Genomic DNA, 20,966 nt, shown 5'->3' with positions numbered 1-20,966 from the left:
ATTGTTGTATTTAGGAATGGTCATTTTGCCAGTTTAGCCAATAAAAACACACGCACTATATATCTGGTGTTACTTTGTTTCAGCGTTATTCATTTTTTACATTAATCTTATTTCGGCCAGAGTTCTTTCGTCACACTCCTGTGACCTCATCAGTAGTCCTTTGCTTTCTTCTTTCTTATTTGTGTGTCTCTCCTTACTAACAGTCAGCCATTTTGTATTTTGTATTCCTATTGTATGTGTCTTCATTTGCGCATGCGTATACCTCTGTACACAGATAAATAAACAAATGGAAGTAAATAACTATATGCATTAAAAAAAAAATAATAATAATAATAAAAACAGAAGAACATTTGAAGAAAGAAGGGAAAAACATAATAATAATAATAAGTAGGTGTAAACACACGAACAAAATAAAAATAAACAAAAACAAAAACAAAAAACAAAAACACATTACACGAACGTATATAAACAGGAGATACAAATATTACAGGCACTCCTCCCACACACACACACTAACTAAACATAGACACACAAAGAGGCATACGCATGCGCAAATGAATACACATACAATAGGAATACAAAATACAAAATGGCTGACCGTTAGTAAGGAGAGACACACAAATAAGAAAGAAGAAAGCAAAGGACCACTGATGAGGTCACAGGAGTGTGACGAAAGAACTCTGGCCGAAATAAGATTAAGATTAATGTAAAAAATAAATAACGCTGAAGCAAAGTAACGCCAAATATATAGTGCGTGTGTTTTTATTGGCTAAACTGGCAAAACGACCATTCCTAAATACAACAATATCTGTTTCAACACACGATTTCACATCAAAAATCTTGCAAAACAAATATATATATATATGAAACATCCTCAATAATGCACGCATCACAAGTCTCTCCATGTGATTATCCCTGTACAGTACCATACTCAGTTAACGCGGCAGAGTTAGTAATACTGTAGTTCCTAGCAGACCTGCATGCAAAGCCCCTTCGGCTAAAGATTCACATGTTATATAGTCCTCTGCATAAACTTGCGTAGCTTTTCATTTGGGAACCGGAAATAACGCTTCAAAACTGTTACAAAAATCCACTGAATCTAAGCTTTGACATATCATCTTGAGCCGATTATGTTTCATGGACCTATAGTTTCACAATTATATTAATAGTTGTTGAGAGTCACAGAATAATTTGAGTTGCACACAAGAACACAAAGAGATGCAAGAGTCTTAGTTTTCTAAGAGAGATATTTGAAAATTTCTCTGTAACAATATCTGAGACTATAATCATTACCTCATAATAAACGAACAACCATTGATGAAATATTGAAATATTTATTTATAGCACCCTTGAAATGTGTTAGTGCCATTTTTTTTACTACTGTGTAGTATATATAATGTACAAATGTGGTGAAGTACTTGGAGTTGTACCAATATTTTCATGTTTTCTAGATATTAGTTTACTCCTCAAAGCAATAATAATTATAACATTCCAACCTTTCCATATTAACTCTTGGCTATTCTTTTGATATTATCAGTTTTTATCTTTCCATCTTGTACCGCATAGAAGAAACATTACAAGAAAATCTCAGGCGACAGCTTATTCCAATAATTGCCCCCTAATAATTGAGGACAGTATATATGAGAGCGGAAAATACAGTTTTGATTATGAATCATTATTCTGTATTCTCTAACAAAGTGAATTGACATGTGTCGTGCTAATTTTCCCGCAAAACTTGTCTTCTGTTTGTTGAAACACAATTTTGTAATTAAAATATCGGCATTTAATTTGCTTCTGTACTACTAGTAGAAATTTCTATTTCCATTTAGCTTTAAATATTCTGCGTGTCTAACAAATTTCAGCTCGCTTTTGTACGTTGATCAGCTTAACAAATATCTGATTTGAACTTATAAAATCTTTTGATCATAATATTCTTCTACAAACGCTACACCAGTATGGTTTCTGCAGACTTTATAATTAATGACATATATTCGTTCTGTTTATCCTCTTGCTGTCAGTAGATTTTTGTATTTGAGTGAAATCATGTGAAATAATTTCCCTCGTTAAATACTATAGGTATTCGTACTTGAAATAGTGTCGTTTCTTTTTATATACTAAGATAAAAAGTATTTCACCTTTCAGATGTTGTTCCGTTAAAATCTGTATAATTTTCATTACCCTGCAAACCGAATTACTTTACAACATAATTAGAGAATAGGTGGAATATTTGAAGGTAGCAAATTTTTTCAGGCCCCTTCACAAATATCTTCTACGATAGCGTCGATCTGACCGATATCATGTGAATGAAATTTACTAGGCGGAAACTCTGTAATCTCATCGTACGCGTACATACACATATACGTACATATATACATGTGTGTGTGTGTGTGTGTGTGTGTGTGTGTGTGTGTGTGTGTGTGTGTGTGTGTGTGTGGTGTGTGTGTGTGTGTGTGTGCGTGCGTGTGTGTACGAGAGTGGGCTGAAAAGTCATAGCCAGACTATGTAAGAAGGATTCTAGAGCTGTGAAATATTGCATGCATTAATTTCAACGTATTAATAACTGCATTGTTTCTTTCTAGGTAAACTGACATCTTATTGTTCAAAGAAGACTTCAAAAGTAACTTGTTTCGACTTCTCTTGAAAATCGACAAAATTTGGCATCTTGGAGTCGCCTCTGATATATATATATATATATATATATATATATATATATATATATATATATATATGCATATATAGTATGCGCGCGTGTGTGTATGTGTGTGTATGTGTGTGTGTGTGTGTGTGTGTGTGTGTGTGTGTGTGTGTATTGAAAACTGGTGACACTCTACATCACTTGCAACGTCGAAGATACAAGAAAGCATTTGATTATCCAGCTGGAAAACTGACGTACGATGATATTCACTAATTAAAGTAAGAAATATACAAACGAGTACATAATAATTAAATAAATATTTGACAGGTACTTACTGTATCGGTGACACTCGAAAGATGAAAAAGCAAAGTCGGCAGAGGTAACTCGATTAATCCGTTGTTCTATTGTTTCTGCTAGTTCAATGTCCTTATATTATTTATTTATCGTAATTACATTAATTACTTGCAGTTTATTGCTATTCACGTTTAATGTGCATTAGTATACTGATTAACATTGCAGTCACGTTAAGCTGATTTACGAAGTGACGTTCTTGAGGAAGTTGCGACGATATTCAGGTTTACAGTATTACACTGTTCACTATACTTCTTTACAAAACTTACGGTTCACCGTTGACTATAAAATAGAAAGCGTTGAACCAACGCAGGAAATGTGTATGTGATCACTGATCTATTAGAAAGCATTACAAAACCACGCAGCATAGCGTTTACATAAAACATGGATGCATTGGATAATGCAGTCCTAGATACACAATACCTGAAAAAAAAACAGTAACATGTGTCCAAAGCTGGAGTCTACTCTGTTATGGCTAAATCGGAAATTAGGTTGGCGAGCAAGCATATTTTGAGATGGCTCAAAGATGACATAATGAGGACACTTAAACTCTCCTTATGGCGCAATACCAATGAAGTTATTTCATGGTTTAAGGCAAACCAAGGCAGAGGCAGGACAAGGATCACCCAATTCGATATAGTAGAGCTTTATCCGCCTATATCGAAAGGGTTACTAGTTAAGACACTTATACTACCTAGGGAATTTACTGACGTTAATGATAAGGATACAAATGTAATTATGCAAGCCAGGAAAACCCTGCTGTTCAACAAAGGTTTGGACTGGGTCAAACAAACTGACTCAGTACGCTCCTTTGACGTGACGATGGGAGCATTCAGTAGCGTTGATAATCTGCGACCTAATAGGATTATATGTACCGGACACTTTAACAAAGATGCTTCCGTTGGCTCTTTTTGGTTCTATACAAAGATAACGATTTAGCCATCTCTAGAAGCGTAAACGGGCACACTCTATATCGGCTTGGAAGGAACCTAATTTATATGATGAACTCCCTTGCTCTTAAGATTAGAGTTGAGACCAATCTTACAATGGTTAATGTTTTAGATGTTGCGCTCGATTTGGGTACCTGTTCATTCAGACCCTACCACAAACCAAACGAAAGGCTGTCGTACATTAACACAACTTTCTACACCCAATATTGTATTAGAACCTGGTGAAGAGTGTCAGTAAGAGGATTTCGAACCTCTCCTCAAATACAGAAATTTTCGACGCTGTGTCGCCTATTACAATAAGGCTTTGGCAGCCAGCGGGCTTAAGGGCCGCATCTTCTTTATACTGGGACCTAACATCTGCAAAAGAGAGCGCCCTCGTAAGGTCATTTGCTGTTCTCCAACCTTCTCACCCAACATCAAAACCTGCGTGGGAAGGATATTCCTTACATTATTGGATAGACATTTCTCGCAATCCCATAGGTACGGACGTTTATTTAATAGACACAACTTAAGGGTCTCATTCAACTGTGCGCCCAGTGTAAAAAAGATTTTAGTGAACGCTCCTAATTCCAGCACGGAGGCAAAATGCTCATGTAGGGTTAACAGTGAATGCCCAGTCAGCAGTCGATGCAACTCCGAGGCCGTTATCCTCGCGGCAGAGGTGATGTCCTTCAGTAACCGCAGCAACAGCAGCAATAGCAGTAGCAACAACAACAGCAGCGTCAACAGGTCCAGTAAGAACAGCACCAACGGTAACGATAGCAGGAGCAGCAGCAGAATCAACGGCATCACCTGAAACATAAGGACACATACAAGGCGATATGCTGGAACAACAGGTGACCCGTTTAAGTTGAGACTAAATAACCAGAGTTCCTCTGTTAGGATCCCAGAGAGGGGTGATGTTACGTCTTTGGCCGGCTACATATGGCATTTAAAAGAAGAGGGAATTCCTTACAGGATTAAATGGAAGCACCTAGAACAACATGGACCATACCTGAACAGAAACAGGTGATACAAACTTTGCTTGAACGAGAGGACAAAAATCCTAAAAGAAATTCGCTTAATACAAGGTCCTTCTTAAATATCAAAAGTGTGATATTTAGTCGATGTCCTCGTGAGAGAAAATTCATGTTGAAGACATGGACTTCACTGCTTGTTGACTAATGAGCGGAAATGACATAAACTGACCCTTTTCGGACACAACTGGAACCAGAAGAGGGTTTTCGCTTAGAAGAATTTTGTTTCAGGTTTCTTTTTTCATAACCTTGCTGAACAATACTGTATTCTTACCTCCATTATCAAAGGGGTTTTGTGCCTCCGACATGCGGGTCCGATGAGACGCCTATATTACTAAGGGCAATCATCGACGTGGAACCACTGGCGACTTTCTGACCGGCCATAACCAACTACTACATAACACATACACAAACACACGCACGCACACACACACACACGCACGCACGCACACACACGCACGCACACACACACATGCACACACTTACATATTTACACATATACATGTATTCCCCCACACGCGCACATTTAACAATATTCATACACACAGATATAACACGCATACCTAATATGTATAAATCGCAGTATGTGTGTATAATGACTAGCGCATACATTTCCACAATTGTCAACCGATTTTCTCCAAACTTTACACACGCATTAGTTATGTCCTAAGGATTCTCATACACTATAACATTTTGTCCAGAACTCCAGCGTAAATGGATATAAATGGATATAGATTTTTGTATGTAGGGTGTTCCGTATTAAATTTTTTTTTTTATAAAAGTGATAGGATTTTGTCTATTTACTTCGACTGTCCACCTGCGTGGTGGCTCAATCAGGAAACAGAATTTGGAAGCTTTCATTTTACTTTCATGTAAATAAAAGTTTATGTTAATTTAAAAGATTTATCCCAAAAATTTTATTTAGCTGTTATTTTTAGCACAACATGTGTTATGTCTCCGGTAATTTTTCTTTCATATAAGTAAATGTTTATGTTAATTTAAAATATTTTCCAAATCCGTTGCATGTACATAGTTTTTTTATATGTTGGGCCTTCCATACTTTTTAAAATCTTTATCGTTGTATATTGGGATTAGAGAATATTTTGATTGTGATTAAATTGACTAGGAACACGTACGCGATGAATATCCAATACCAAACATCTTAATCTCCATATTTAAGCTGCTTTAAACTTTGGCAAGCTTACCTTTACCCATTCTGAGTTACTTGAAATGTGATATTCCATTTCCTCTCTTCTATTTCTTAATACTTTTGTTTACCTACCAATGCTTATTTAAGGATCCATTATGATATTTCGACTGTTGTCTATTATTTCAAATACGCATAGAACAGGGCACATGGAAATTTGTCATTGAACTTGCTGACATTAGCACACATCAGCAAATAATTTGCTTGCTGAATTCTATAAACAAGAGCCACTATTCTTGTTTAGATACATCGATCTAGGGGATAGATTTGACTGAAAAGACATAATCAGATTGAAACATCAGAGTCTCAAATTTCCGACACGTTAATGAAACTATCGTGTTGTTTAAACACATCATCTGAGAAGAATTGTTTTCCGAATGTGAACTACAACAACGAGTAACATATTCACGTTCAAATCTAGTAAGTATGATCATGTCCGTCATCGTTTTCATCATCACTGTTCTATATGCACATGGTAATTTATTAACATTTAAGTTTCTTTATTTTATTCAAACTTACACAGTTTGACACAAAATTACACAGTACGTTTATTTTGTATGTGTTTCTTTTGTCAAAGTTACAACCTCCATTTACAATTTCCATTAATCAATCATGTATATGTATCAAGAAAGTTTCTCTCCAAAGGCCATGCAGCAAATCTCGCCTCTCTCTATAACTGATATTGTCGAGGGCAAATTCAAGGGCCGATACAGTTTGACACCAGTGTCGTAGCAGGCTTCAGAAGGTAAGGATCCAGAAGAAATACTACAGGTGATTTTGTCTAACGCCCTACCTGTCCATCGCCTTGAAGTGTTCGGGTGAAAGGCAACGTTCACTTAAGAGGAAATCGAACTCCAAACGTAAAGCACTGAAACAAACATTGCAAAGTATATCGCCTGACACCATACCGATTCAGCCAATCCGCCGCCTTTTTATGTCATAATATATTGATTTCAAATTTTGGTACAAGGCCAGCAAGTTCGAAGGACTGTCAAATATATTTACAGAATTGCTGTACAGTGACACATCGCAAATCACGCGATATTATAACATTTCTTAAAGTTAAAAGAACGATTAAACATTTCTAAGACTCCGACTTGATAGTAAATCTAATTAATGGCTTACATTTTCAAAATGTAAAGGCTGTTTTCATACATACATACATACATACATACAGACAGACAGACAGATAGAAAGACAGGCATACATACCTACATGATGATTTCTCCATCTTCACAGGTGATTGTCCACACCTTTGTTTCCTCGTTGTCGATGGCATTCTGACTTCCCCTCCATGAGCGTAAAGTTATATAATCTGATTGTTACCTAACACTCCATTGTATTCTTTGCGAGAACGCGATTGGTAAGATCAGCCATGATGGATATCTAATACTACACATTTCGATAATTTCCTTAGCCTGCCAGCGTTGTTGCCTTGCCGCTGCAGAAGACTTTCTGCCAACGCGTACTCTCTTTTTAGGTGGCATGCTTGTATTATTTGGAAAAGGAAAAAGGGTTTTAGTGTACCAAGTGTTTATCTATTCTATCATAAACTAACAAAAGTCCCTTTATTCTGTCTTACCATATATAGCCTGCGCATAAAAGTAACAGCGAATGCCGCATAAAGTGAAATTGGCATGGAGCTTTCTGAAAGATACGTATTACTTTCGCTACTGGTAGCAAAACTATTATTTAAAGGTTGATTCTTTGGGACGAATCATATGTGATTGTTTGAAAAAGGCTCGAACTTCAATGCTAAAACGTGTTGGGACTTTGACAATTAGTTTATAGACAGTACACTTAAACACGTGGAGAGATTTTGAGAAAATCATAATTTTTTAAGCTCACTTGCTTACATTTTTATACATGTAAACTTTTCTTCTCGAAAGTAAAGTCTAAGATAAATTCTAAATATGTTGAACACAATATTAGAGAGAGAGAAAAGTCTGAAATCCGAAGAAAATAATGGTGATCTGTGTCAGCAACTATTTAGTGCAAGGAGACTTTTAGCATATAGTAGATGTTTTAAGATCCTGTTAAAATTTAAAATGATAACTTAATGGTAAAGTTAAGTTTCATAACTTCCAATTTTGTCAGTCTTGCCCGAGCACGCATATAATTAAATGCATTCCAGTCCTGCTCATCTAATCTTTTTGTATATCTACATTGTCCGATGTATCCTTCCATTTTTTAAAAACTACTTTATGTTTTTTTTCTAAGACAATAGGTATAATTTGTGGAAGATTTAGCTGCTGTTTCTCGCATATCAAGCTGAGGATTCCGCGTTAATTTGTTACATAGCTATTTAGGCCATTGGAGCACCACTGAAAACCTATCTTCATACAGCGTATCCAAGAAACGTCAGCCAACTAGTAAATCGATAAATGGGTCAACATACATAACAATTTTATTAACAAAAAGAAAAGAAAATAGTATGAGTCGTTGTTAAATATAAATATACGGACAGTGGAGTGTGGAAAGTCATCCATAATGTATATGTGCAGTCCTTTTAAGTGTCCTTAGTGTGAGAAAAAGATAGAAACTATAGATGAATGCGCAAAATTCTTGAGAAAAGCAAAGCTTGATAGAAAGAATATATATTTTACCCCAGTAGTTTGAGGCAGATAATCATCAGTGGAGAGATAACCAGGAAAGTACACAGTGACAAGGACTGATTATTGAGGGAAATATATAAATAAGTCATATAGAATATTTACATATATCTCGATATTTCTACATTTATATTTTAGATGTAAGCAGACTTCCTCGTTCTGAGATTAAAATATCTAATTCGATACACAGCCGACAGAAGGTTACTTTTACGCAATTAGTCGTGCGTCTGTGAAAGCTACAGAAGTAATTAGGTGCACATCTGTTACAGTTGTAGTTCGAGTCACAGTGGTAGACTTGCACGTTTTACCATGTAAGGGTTTTATTTAGTCGTTACTTGTAATCGCGTATGATTTGATAGCATATACCATGCTTTCGCTACTTGTTTTAGGTACCCAAGTACGAGTAGATATAGACACCATCTTGGATCTCTCACCCTTGACCCAGCGGAATATCGAAGATGTGACGATTGGCGAAGGGTTGGTACTAATTTCAGCTGAGTAGACAAGAGCAACGTAAAATGAAATTTCTTTCTCATCCGGTCTAGGGTTTGTAACCACGATCATTTCATCATGAACACAAACCTTAACCATTAGGTTACGCACCTTCATTAAAAGGATTTTTAACCCAATGTATCACAATATATATATATATATATAAGGAGACCCCCTTCGGTCATGAATGACCATGGGATTGCACCTAGAAAGTTACCCTCCGAGGCACACCCTCCGAGGCACAAGTCCGGGCAAGGTTGTTTGTAGAAAGCCACCAGTCGCCCATGCATACCAGCCTCCCCTCTCCACACCTATGATGTTACCCAAGGGAAAGGCAAAGGCCAATACAGCTTGGCACCAGTGATGTCGCAACTCATTTCTACAGCTGAGTGAACTGGAGCAACGTAAAATAAAGTGTCTTGCTCAAGAACACAACACGCAGCCCGGTCCAGGGATCGAACTCACAACTTCACGATTGTAAGTTCGACGCTCTAACCACTGAGCCATGCGCCTTCACACACACACACACACACACACACACACACACACACACACACACACACACATATATATATATAGCTGCATTCGCTTCGAGATGCAGCGTTGAAAGACTTATTTACATATTTCTCGAGAAATATAAATGCTTATGCATTTATATTCTCGATTTAAACAGACTTATATTTTTGTATGTGAGTAAAGCATCCAATCCGTTGAAGGAGTGACGGAAGATTATTCGAAACAATAACTATTCGCTAACATAAACTTCCAACTATAGATATTTTCTGGCAGCAAATAGTCGAACTTCAGGATAGTATCTCCCCAAAACTGAAAACATGCTTCTATGTCTACATCGAAAACTTATCCTCAAGAACTAAATCACACTTCATGTATTTCACTTCTATAGGAACTATGACCATGTCAAGAAAAAAATGAAAATTTTTGGCTTCGTTTCATATAAATCTAAGAATCCTTTTTCAAGGTCTCTTCTTGGATCTGAATTTTCTTTTATAATTAGAAGATTCGAGTGATTTCAAAGTTACAAAGTGAAATAAATTCAATAAATTCAATATCCGCTAGACCCAGAATTCCATGTATGAAGACTGTTCAATCACCATCTTGGTGTTTTCTTGTATTTTGGGTTTCTGTTTATTCAGTTGATCAATAATGTCAACCATAAAAAATAAAGCCTGAATCTTGTCAGTATCTTTAAATTCCTACACATTCTTTTCTTTAGCTTCTAAAAAAAAAGAAAAGAAAAGGTAAAAACATTTCATCAAACAATTCATAGAAGTGTTATCCTCAGTCCGAGAATATTGTTGTGATGAGGCTGTCTTTGTAGAATATCGGTTTCAAATAACACAAGGCCAGCGACTTCGGGGAAGGGGATAAGTCGATTACATCGACCTCAGTGCTCAACTGGTACTTATTTTATCGACTCCGAAAGGATGAAAGGCGAGGTCAATCTCAGCGAAATTTAAATTCAGAACTTAAAGATGGACGAAATGCCGCTAAGTGTTTTGCACGGCCAGCTCCCCGGGATCTAGTGTTTTTCATTCGCAAAATGAGCCCCTTTAATTTTGCTCAGATTACTTTCGGTTTTGGTGTATCGATGCAACTCTGAATTTTGATTACGATCAACCAGTTACTTTATCTCGTAAATTAAAGAACCTGATGTTATTTGGAATTAAAGGTGGGAAATTTGGGTAATTTTAGCCAACTAACAGACAGCGAGGCATTAACAGCTTGTTACCATGACAACCGCACATTGTGTTGTGTTCCCGTATGTTGTGTCGATTCTTCACACCACGAGATTTACTTCACCTGCGTATTTTGTTTTAATAAAAATTTATATTTATCAATTAAAATTTTATTATAGATATTTTTCATCAATTGTCTTAATATTTTACATATTTTTCATATATACGAGGGGCGTTCAATAAGTAATGCCCCTGACCCACTTCCCATAGCAGTAGAGCAATGAAACTTGGCACAGTTATTAGTCTTTTTCTACATAAAAACTACCCAGAGTTACGCATTTCTCCCATCGTTTGATGCAGCGCTGGAGACCGTTTTTGTAGAAGACCCCAGCTTGGTCCTCCAACCCCGACGTGACTTTAGAAATCAAGGCTGCATCATCTGTGAAATGCTTTCCTTTAAAAAACAACTTCATGGCTGGGAAGAGGTGAAAATCAGAGGGTGCAAGGTCAGGAGCGTAGGGGAGATGGAGGAGGAGTTCATAGCAGCACGCCTGTGCTTCTGATCTGGCGACACGCGAGTTGTGGACCGGAGCGTTGTCCTGCAGGAGGAGGATGCCTTTGCTGATCTTGCCCCACCTCTTGATTTTGATAGCTTCTCTTAATTTCCTCAAAAGTGAAGCATAATAGGCTCCTGCAATTGTGGTACCCTTTGCAGGAAATCTGTCATCACTACTCCGTCCTGGTCCCAGAAGTCTGTGAGCATGACCTTGCCAGCGGAGGGCTACACCCTTGCCTTCTTTGGAGGAGGTGAGTCACGGTGCTTCCACTGCATTGACTGGGCTTTGGTCTCTGAATCAGCCTCAACTTGACGGACAGATGCCTCATCAATGGCAGAAGGGGGTGACCAGATCTGGGAGCTGTTTCCACAGAGTTCCGACCATGTTTGAATTCACGATGCCAGCGTTTTACAAGGTCATATGATGGGGCATGATCACCATAAGTTACTTTCATTTCATCAAAAGTCTCCCGTGGTGTGCGTCCTTTCAAATACAAAAACCGGATCACTGCTCGACACTCAACAGGCTCCATTTCACACTTGACTCGGTTCAAACACCTGTAAATCAGAAACCACAATTAGCTCAGAGCTGTAATTTGTCACTTAATCTATAGAGATATAAATAATTGCACATGCAAAATTTCAGCTAGATCACACAATTGCAAGTGGGTCAGAGGCATTACTTATTAAACGTCCCTCGTAGCAAGAGTTGTTTGCGATGTTTATACAGCTCGTATCCGAGCATTGGGTTCGTCAGTTTCCGTCCAGTCTCCTTGGCTGATGTTTGTGCCGAAAGTGACTTTGAAGTCCAAGTCGGTGGTGAAGGAATCGTGGGCAGAACTCGCAGGGGATGGTCAGTGCAAGTCGAGGTTGTTGAAGACGCTCCTTTCTTCTGCGTTTTGCTTCCTCATTCTGTTGTTCGTTCTACTCGAAGGAGCTGGCTCCATTGCGGATAGCAGTCCTCTAGGCTATCCTATCCATGGCAATCTGTTTCCATGAGGATGACTGGATGTTAGCTTGAGCCAGGGTCCGTTTGACCTGGTCTTTAAAACGGAATTTCGGACCTCTTCTGGGTGTTGTTCCGATTGCAAGTTCTCCGTAGAGCATGATCCTTAGGAGACGAAATGGCTCCATACGCTGGATGTGACTTGCCCAGCGGAGACGATGGCGAAGAATGGTGGCTTCGACACTTGGTAGTGAGGCGCGGCGAAGAACCTCGTTGTTTGTAACGTGATCTTCCCATTGTATGTTGAGGAACCGTCGTAACTTCGATTGCTGGAAGCATTCAAGGCACTTGAATTCATGGCAGTACAACGTCCAAGTCTCACAAGGGTAGAACAGAGTTGACAGGATAATAACACGGAAGATCATGATCTTTGTCCGGTTGGTCAGCACGTGATTGAAGAATACATGTTGGCTGAGTCTGCCGAAGGAGGAGTGGGCCGCCCCCAATCCTGTTCTCCACGTCCTTTTCACATGGGTGGGGTCTTCAAAAGGATACTTCCAAGGTAGGTGAAGTGTTCAACTTCTTCTAAAGGTTGGCCGTTGATGCTAAAATTTGTGGGTGGACTGTTCTGGCCTGGTGCAGGTTGGATCAGTGTCTTGGTCTTTAATGTGTTTACTTGCGTCCCGAAGCGTTCATAATCCGTGTCGTAAAGATCGGCCGTCCTTTGTAGGCCATCTTAGGTCCGGCTCGGAGTGGCATTGTCGTCAGCATACTGCATCTCACGGGCTGAGATGGCGGAGGTCCTCGTCTTTGCACGGAGACGTACGAGATTGAAGAGTCCGCAATCGAAGCGATAGCGCATGTTGATGGAAGGCGAGCCTAGTGCGATTTCGTTGAACATCGCGGCTATGTACAAAGAAAAGCAGGTTGGTGCCAGGATGCATCCTTGCTTAACACCCCCAGCGAAGAGAAACGGATCTGTGAGGGCATTTTGATGGCATACCCTACCCACCATCTGCCGTGAAAAGAGCGGACCAGGGCAATGAAATCTTCCAGACCTCTAAACCGGGCAAGGATGGCCCACATTGTAAGACGGGGGATCTTGTCAAAGGCTTTCTTTAGATCCCAGAAGATGAACATTGCAAGCTGTTATTGTTCCTGACACTTCTGGAGTTGACGGGTACAAAAGATCATGTCGATTGTGCCTCGAGAGGGAGAACGTCTTCCGCGAGGATGAGGAGGTCTTGCTTTCCCAGATCTTGAGGATAAGGAGCATCAGATGAGTTCTCAGTTCAGGACCTCCGTGCGTGAAAAACCCAAACGGGGTGTTGTCTGGTCCTGGAACTTTCCCCGGCTTCATGCGTGCAAGTGCCTTATTTAGCTTATGGCGTGAGGGCGGCAGGGACATCCAGTGGCGGATGGGGGGGGGTCTGTGGGGTATTTTGGATGATATCGTCAGGAGTGCGTAACTGGTCGTTAAGTAGGCACTCGAAATGGAACTTCCATCGATCGAGGATTCCCTGTCGGTTATCGTAGAGTCATCTGCGTTCTTTAGGCCACCCACTGATGACCGTGTGGGGCCGAAGATCTCCTTGGTTGCGGCATAAAAGCTGCGGAAGTCTAATTAACCTGCATAGTTTTGCATCTTCTTTGCTTTCCTCTGCCATCAAATGTTCTGAGCTTCTCGAATTTCTCACTGGTATTCCGCTGATGCATGCTAATGCTTTCGTTTGTTTTCCGCAGTGGCATGGTTCTCGAGGGCTAGGCGCACCTGGAGTTTATCTTCGATAAGATGGGAGATGGCTTCACCATTCTCATCAAACCAGTCTTGGTCCTTCTTTCGGGCAAAGCCGATCGCTTCTTCGGCGGCAGCGGTCATAGCTTCACGAAGGCTGGTCCAGCGATCCTCAATGGAGGTTGGCTCTGGGTGGTCCATCAGGTGTCTCAATGGATTCCTTGAAGTCTTGGGATGCCAGTGAGTTCCGGCGATTGGCGCAGTCGAAGCGTCGGCAAGGGATGCATGCTGAGACCCGCTTTGGTGGGCAGCGGATCTTGATGTCAAGGCGAGAAATAAGAAGACGGTGATCCGTCAGCAGTCATCTGCGCCAGGCATGGAGCGTGTGATGCGTACATCTCGCCTGTCTCTGGACCGTGTCAGAACGTAGTCGAGGATGTGCCAGTATTTAGACTGTGGGTGTTTCCGGGTCACTTTTTGTCGGGTAGGGAAACGAAATAGGGAGTTGGTGATGACGAGTTCGTGCTCGGCCCAAAGGCCCAGGGGAGCTGGCCATTGGCATTGCGTTTCCCAATACCGTGATGACCAAGAATACCATTCCACAGACAATAGTCACTGCCGTTAAAGTCCCCCAACACGACGAGTTTATCATGCGCGGGGACTGTCTGGATCGTGCGGTCCAGCAGGTTGTAGAACGAAGCCTTGATGTCGTCTTCAGATGTGAAGGTAAGGGCATACACAGAGATTAGCGTAAGGAATCTGTCTCGAATGAGTGGGATCCGAACAGTCATCAGGCGCTCACTGACGGCAGTTGGGACGATTTGATAGCAAGGCCAACCCCATGGATGCGTGGTTCATTAGAATTCTGCCCCTTCCAAAAGATGGTGTATTTGGAGTCAACTTCTCTGATGCTGCCTTCTCCAGGAAGCCTAGTCTCGCTCAAGGCTGCCACGTCGATGTTGGAGCAGACAAGTTCCTTGCAGACGAGGGCTGGACGTCACTCTGGTCAATTAATGTCACTCTTGTCCTGGAGAGTGCGGATGTTCCAGGCCTCGAAGGTGAGAGGTTGTGAAACAGAGGATTTAGTAGAGTTTCGACCGCTAAGTGGGAAGTCCGCCAGCCGCGGTAGACTGGCCAGATCGAGTTGCCGTGTTCAATATTTACCCCCACTTTTTCTAGGGGCTTCCCCTTGAGGGGTGGGCTGCGGTAATCCTAAAGAGGCCAGCCCAGTCACGAGTCTAGCTGCCAAACTCCAATGTCATATTCATTGGAGAGCGACCATCTGAAATTTGCCGCCAATGTGTGGTCACGGAGTAGAGGCTTCCAGCTTTTCAGACCTGCCTGCGGTACCCACGACACCATCGACATTGGGCTTTTTGAGACAGATTAGAAAGACGAAGCCATTCGCCGAGTAAATTGTTTGAGGTGATCGTGGCTGCGCGACGGCTATACGCACGCATATGGCCAGGAACTTCTCCATTGCGGCTGAAGGATTGAGACGTGCAGTCTTGATGGGGCTGGTTGCAGCAAGCTGCCGGAGTCTATTCGCCATTGTCATGCTTGCCCGCCAGACGTTGCCCTCTTCCACCGGGTCAATCCTTGGGGGCTTGAGATAGCCCTGCTCCGCTTGTTCCGCCGTTGGGGTCTTGATGTTGGTGTTTGATCGAGTTTAGTATGGGACCTTATCCTCGACCTGAGGTCATTGCTCAGAAGGCTAAACTATAAATTTCACAGAATACAACCTTAAATGAAGAAATGCAGAAAATGCAGAAAATTTGTCTCGCTATCTGCTATAAATACACAGTTTTTTCGATTTTTAAACCTCTGTAACACTTTTCCTCCAATTTTTTTCCTCCACAACATCATACCTTCATAGCAATTGGACTGGGAATCTTTATTATTATAGTCGATTTTCAGATTTTTTACTGTCTTTTAAAAAATACATATTTTGCGAATGAAAAAAAAAAAACAAACTAGATCCGCTTCCCGCCTTCAGTATATGTCTTTTAAGAAAATATATTGTCAGGGATTTAATTACTCGCGCGTACAACAGTTTTTACCACGATTTCAATAACATGGTTCGTTTTTAGAAATTTGCATAACACTTCGCGATATATTGTGTGATGGACACTGTAGAAATGGTAATCTATTTGTAACCTACAATGTTGATTTTAATCTGGACACACAACCTAAATCCCTGTCTACTGTTTACGAAGTCCCGTCTGTGCCCGAACTCACGGTCTAGTTAATGCTAGATTTATCTACAGAGATAGCCTAAGACTGAAAAATATATTACCCTGTTATTTAATCTTTCAGTGGGACAAATTCCACAGATTCTTTTGATTCACATCTCCATCAAAACCTCAAAAAATAGTAATAGAAATGTTGGTGATTTCAATAATAGCAATAGAAAATACGAAAAAAAAGAAGAAAAAAGAATGAAGTTTAAGTTTTCAGAGATATCCATAACATGCTCTATATCAATGTTCCTTAACAATGTTGTATCTGAAAATAATTGCTATTTTTCTCAGAACAAACACTGAAGCCTAAATCACGCGTTTTTAATAAAATAAATAAATAAATTCACCTTCTGAAAAGGTCTTTGACAAAATAGCTATTTCATTTCCAATTACGCAACTAGCTCTTTCATTTCCACTTTCGCAACTAGCTTTAACTACAACATTATCCTTTTTTACAGAGGCTTTTAAAAGCTGACTGCATAGTTTAGCAATTTTTTCTTCGCAAATCTTGTTATTATAATCTTTAAATTTATTTTCATGAGTGTTATAATGTCATAGGATTTTATAATCTTTGACAACAGAAATTTGTTTACTGCAAATTAATCAGGACAGCTTATCTTCCAATTGGACAAAAAATATAAAACCATTCTCTTTATTTTATATCAGTAGTGGGAGAGGGGCGCACTGTTCTACTTCTAACAGAAATTTGCTTTGGTTAGATAGATATAAAAGAATCTAAATGCAATAATTTGAAAATCTAGAATTACTTTTTGCGAATACCATACTCTAACATTGACAAGGTTTTATTTACATTTATTAGTAATACGTTTCCCTCCACTGACTGCGAGTTATAATAGCCGGGTCTCCTACTTTTCCTTTGGAAGCGATAGATAATTCCTCAGAATTACTAATATCCATATCGGATTTATTAATAAAATTTGACTTACTCTGCTATAAAAGCTTTCAGCAACCTGTGCCTGTTCAGCTGCAAAGCATTCCAATAATGTTCGTATCATGAGACAGGGATAAACCCATGAGTGAAATTGAAAAAAAAAAACATCCGTTTACCTCGGTGTGGTTAAAACGAGAGGGAAATGGATCAAATATTTTGCTACATGGATGTGTATGCTTCCTTCCCGTTGGCTGAGTTAACAGGAGATTCCTTAAGGTACACTGCTTTGACTAATGAGAACTTGTGTTAATCACAACTTTTATTGGTCTCAGACTCTAAACGCATGCTAGCGCTATATATTCTATGAAATATTTTAAAATTAAAAATATGTATTTTTATAAAATTGAGTCGCGAGCCGTATGTTAAGCACCTCGATCCTCTCTCTCCTTTCATCTCCTATATATATATATATATATATATATGCGTGTGTGCGTGTACGTGTGCATGTGTGTGTGTGTGTGTGTGTGTGTGTGTGTGTGTGTGTGTGTGTGTTTATAAATTTCTGCTGACCTCCATTTGGCAATACAGACCTTGTACAAGAGGACGGATGCATGCCAGCTTTAAGATTCAGTGGCAGGCTTCATTAGGTAGGTCAAAAGAGAAGCAGCCACTAGTTCACTTTTCCCTCTACCTAATAAAGAACCAAATTTCAGCACACGGACAAGTCCATGTGCCTTGGCTTGTGCTATATGAAAGCACGTATGATCTTAACCTGGGTCTGAACAACAATAACAAGAACAGCAACAGTAATACCAGTGATTGTAGTTGGGCTTGACATTAGCTAACAATTTTTCCGGTTTTACCGTCTGTGAAACTCAGCTTACCTCAACGTAAAAAGACAGTGGTTCATTACATAAAACACAAGTACAGCTCGGCAGATATTAGCACTCATCAGCAATAATTTGCTGAATTTAATAAAATAGAAAAGCCCTTCTTCTTTAGATTCAAAGTTCTGGACGGTGTCCTTGACTGTAGAGGCACAATCATGTCAAAACACTGATGTTTTAGAGTCCGCTGATGTTACTGAATCATATCTGTTGTCAACACATATAGTTTAAAGGGAGAAGTTGTTCTCCGAAGACGAAATCCAACAGCAAATAGCATATTCATCTTCAATATATAATTCTGTTACAATTGAGCACTTACAGTACAATGAGTGCTATTATAAACCCAGTCTTAATGAGCTGGATCAAGTTGTTTAGTTGACACCAGGTGGGTGGTTTAGTGTTTGACGGAGCCTGCCTCATACCTGAACTTAGAACAAGCCTCTTTATGAGTGATGTCCTAGCTACGGAGCTGCTGTAACAGCACGGTAGACATATTCTTACTATTTTTGGCACAAGGCCGGTAATTTGAGGGGAGGGGAGAAGTCGATTACATAGACCCCAGTACTTGGCTGGAAATTTTTTTATCGAGCCCTAAAGGATGAAAGGTAAAGTCAACCTTATCGGAATTTGAACTCAGAATGGAATAAGTCGAAAGAAATAACGCAAAGCATTTTTTCCAACGCTCAAACACGTCAACCAGCTCACTGCCTTAGCATGGTAGAAATATAGATTTCATTCAGCACATCACTGAACAGATTGAAACTGAAACAAAACAAAAGTAGATTCAGTTTTAAACTAAACAAGATCGAACTAAAATAATCTAACCTAAGCTAACTGACCTGTTTTGATATTTCAAAACATTCAGTTTAATTACGAACTTGATTCTGAAAATGAATTATAGTGCAGTCATTTCCCTGGCGGGGATGAGGGATTAACGATTTTAAAATGGAACTGATAAACTGCTGTGTTTAATAAAATTAAATTCTTTCTATAATCATAATTCTGAGGAACTAGGGGGCTACGTAAAGATTTACAAGGATGCAAACTCTGTTTTGTTTTCTTATAAAAGAAAACAAAACTAAACAAACAGGCCAAAGTATTTGTTGGGAAAAGGGGCTGGTATTAGTCGGTTTGAGAGTCACTGAGTTAACCTCAGCTACACATCTTTATTTATGTCTTCGAGCATTCCTATTGTTTCCTTGTATTTCTGGAACAGTGCAGAACAAAGCGCGAAAATGACGTAGAACTTTTATTTGTTTGTACTAAAAACGCCTCTTTTGTAAAGCATGACAGTTAAACCCAGATCAAGGTGGTGAAAGACTGTGAGTCCACTTCGCAGCATCATTGATATTAATTACCGGATCTAAATGTAGTTGATCAAGTAGATTAGATCACTGAGCATTAACTTCTGCTTTTGCAATGAACACAATGTTGTACCGGCCTCAGATTATGAACCATCGATTTTACACTAGTATTCATATTGACTTAGTTTACCACAATAACCAAATAGTAGGCTTAAAGTAACGCGTCGAGCTATATGAAATATTTACAGTTTGTAGTCGCATGCCTCACGGTTAAAATCTTGCAAAGCTCCTTTTCTTATTTTCTTATTTTCTTTCTGCATTCAATGAAACATCGTGCCTGGTTTTAAATATCCAATACAGTTAACTTAATACTTCATCGACGACGACGACGACGACGACGACGACGACGACGACGACGACGACGACGACGACGACGACGACAACAACAACAACAACAACAACAACGACGACGACGACGACGACGACGACGACGACGACAACAACAACAACAACAACAACAACAACAACAACAACAACAACAACAACAACAACAAGAGCGCAAACCTCCGCCAAGGCAACACCAACGTCCTCTTAACGATTAGCCGGAGAGGATTTTTAAAATGAGAATATCTGAAATAAACTCGACTGCTCTCACAAACGAGAATACTAAAAATGAACCCGACCGCTCTCAAAAATTAAGTTAAAAATACTGGAAAAATAATCCAGAATCCTTGTCCGGTACCTGATCGATCCCAATAGTAGTCATGGAATTTGAAGGTGGGTGTTTGTAATGCTGTGTGTGTGCCGTCTGCAGTGGGAACAGGGACAGTTTTCTCTATGAAGGCTTTTTTTAGTCTATCCACTGATATAGTGTCTTAACGACCATTAAGGGCTATAGTGAAAAATGTATCCGTGCGTGAAAGAAAACGGAATGGACCTGCATACGGTGCTGTTAACGGAAGTTTAACAACATTGTTGCGCACAAAAACGTGAGTCCAAAAAGTAAATCTTCCTTCAAGGCAGGGCTAGAAATGCAATTGTCAAGTAGGTAAGAGGTTTTAAACAAGAGCGATATATTCATAATCGGTAAAACTAAAAATTATAAAGGATAAATTAAATTTACTATTGTTACTGAAGATGTCAGTGTTATTTAGTTTCTGAACGGTCTTGCTGCCATTTGTTGATGCAGTTTGATTTCTTCATCCATCAGCTTCTATTAAGATTGAGAAGCTAGTAAAATTAATAACAGAGAAACGAAAATAAAACTTTGGAGCAGCAACGCCGCCATAACTTACGTGGAAACCATGAGTATGCTTTCAAGAGAGATAATCAGAGAAAGACTTGAAAGTCAACGTAAGATCGTATTACTTCATGTAAAGTAAATATAGCAAATAATCCAGAATACTTGTCCGGTACCGAATCGATCCCAAAATCAAATCAGTTCGT

At 39.5% G+C, this 20,966-nt stretch overlaps 1 long non-coding RNA gene across 1 annotated transcript in view; it reads right to left on the bottom strand.

The window, feature by feature from the left end:
* Positions 1 to 10,006: 10,006 nt before the first annotated feature.
* LOC118763237 overlaps positions 10,007 to 20,966 on the bottom strand; it is a 14,860-nt gene continuing 3,900 nt past the window's right edge. The window contains exons 2-3 of the long non-coding RNA XR_004998987.1: positions 19,767 to 19,857; positions 10,007 to 10,500 (exon numbers count right to left, since the gene is read on the bottom strand). This is a non-coding gene — a long non-coding RNA (uncharacterized LOC118763237). The remainder of the gene's footprint in view (positions 10,501 to 19,766; positions 19,858 to 20,966) is intronic.

This window comes from Octopus sinensis, linkage group LG4 (assembly GCF_006345805.1).
Source record: "Octopus sinensis linkage group LG4, ASM634580v1, whole genome shotgun sequence".
Lineage (NCBI taxonomy): Eukaryota > Metazoa > Mollusca > Cephalopoda > Octopoda > Octopodidae > Octopus > Octopus sinensis.
The sequence above is the reverse complement of the archived record's forward strand: the minus strand, read 5'-3'. Positions and strand labels throughout refer to the sequence as shown.